General features: G+C 43.8%; 1 pseudogene; it reads left to right on the top strand.

Annotated features, from left to right (window-relative positions):
- The first annotated feature begins 951 nt into the window (after positions 1-951).
- On the top strand, positions 952-1,441 carry LOC147454760 (large ribosomal subunit protein eL19y pseudogene; annotated as a pseudogene).
- The last annotated feature ends 286 nt before the right edge of the window (positions 1,442-1,727 follow it).

Raw genomic sequence — 1,727 nt, forward strand, 5'->3', positions numbered from 1 at the left:
TGAACAAAGCGAGTGTTCATGCTTGCTGATGAAGTCATGCAAAGTGTCAATAGAAAAATTTAAGTGTGTGCAGCGGTTTAAGTTTTACCATTAATCTACATGTCCTAGATGCCTGAAATTTACCGCTAAATGCAATTCCATAGCATGCCACAACGCATCTCTCAAGAGTTGGATATCTCTCTCCTCAAAATGGGCTTCCTAGGTGCCCCTTTTACTCGTCAAGAGAATAATGTCATCCAAACTGGTGTTTCCCGTCTCTTAACGTGGCAGCTGACCTTCTTGGCTCCTCACGAGCTTGTGCGCGTTGCCTTTTGGGCGCAGTGACCTCAGATTGCAATGGAGCAACTACAAACTCGTGCCGGGATTGCAGTTCCACACTTAGCAGATTTGGTGTTGTAGAGATCTGTGCTCTACATCCTCCTCAACTCTAGCAACTCTCTGAAAGAGCGCGCGCCGGCGCGCGCTCTTTAAGAGAGTTTTTTTACTTGGTGAGCCCAAGGCCTTTAGCAGCAACCACCACGTGGCATTAGATTTAGATTAAAAAAAACATAATTACCATGAAAATCTAAGGCCTTCAGCAGCAGCAGCCACCACATGGCATTAGATTTAGATTTTAAAAAAACATCATTACCATGAAAAGATCTAAAAAAAACATCATTACCATGAAAAGATCTAAAAAAACTCCCCGCAAAAAGCTACCAAGTGAATAAAATAAAAAAACCACTTTGCATTTCTCAATTGCTCTCATACAGAAACAGTTCGATCTTCTCCACAAGCAGGTTCTCAAGAAGCAACTAGGAGCTTTGTCTACAGGTTTGTCCCCATCACCATATTCATCCCATTAGGGTTTCGTGAGAGTGGGCGACAACGGTGTCCCTCAGGCTGCAGAAGAGCCTTGCGGCTAGCATGCTAAAGTGTGGGAGGTGCAAGGTCTGGCTCAATCCCAATGAGGTCAACGAAATCTCTATGGCCAATTCATGGCAAAATATCAGAAAGCTGATCAAGGATGGCTTTCTGATTCGGAAACCAACCAGGATACACTCGCGGGCAAGAGCAAAGCGTGCTTTGGAGGCTAAAAGGAAAGTCCATCATTCAGGATATGGTAAGAGGCAGGGTACTAGGGAGGCCAGGCTACCCTCTAAAGTTCTTTGGTTGAGGCAGATGCGAGTGCTTCGCTGGTTCCTGAGAAAGTACCAGGAGGCTAAGAAGATTGACAAGCATATGTACCATGATATGTATATGAAGGTCAAGGGTAACATGTTAAAAAATAAGTGCGTGCTCATGGAGAGTATTCACAAGTCTAAAGCTGAGAAGCTCATGAGAAGACACTGTCTGATCAGTTTGAAGCCTATAGAGCTAAGGGAAAGCTATCAGGGCTGAGTGAAAAAGTTCCAAGAGGGAAGAGTGCTTGGCACAGGGATTGAGTACTGAAGCAGCACCAACCATCCCTACAGATGCCCCTGAGGCCACCAAGAAGTCCAAGAAGTGAGCGACATAGCAAGATTTAGCTAAGAGCTATGACTCGTTAGTACTTAAATAGAAACCTTGGACCTTTGAGCTTGTGCAATGAGATAGAGTTTTGAGCGACATAGCAAGATTTAGCTAAGAGTTGTGACTCGCTAGTACTTAAATAGAAACCTTGGACCTTTGAGCTTGTGTAATGAGATATAGTTTTTGCTTTACTCTTGAAAGCATGACTATTGCAAGCCTAAAAGGGTTTTCATTTT

Source organism: Adiantum capillus-veneris, chromosome 7, assembly GCF_014529385.1.
Source record: "Adiantum capillus-veneris isolate H3 chromosome 7, ASM1452938v2, whole genome shotgun sequence".
NCBI lineage: Eukaryota > Viridiplantae > Streptophyta > Polypodiopsida > Polypodiales > Pteridaceae > Adiantum > Adiantum capillus-veneris.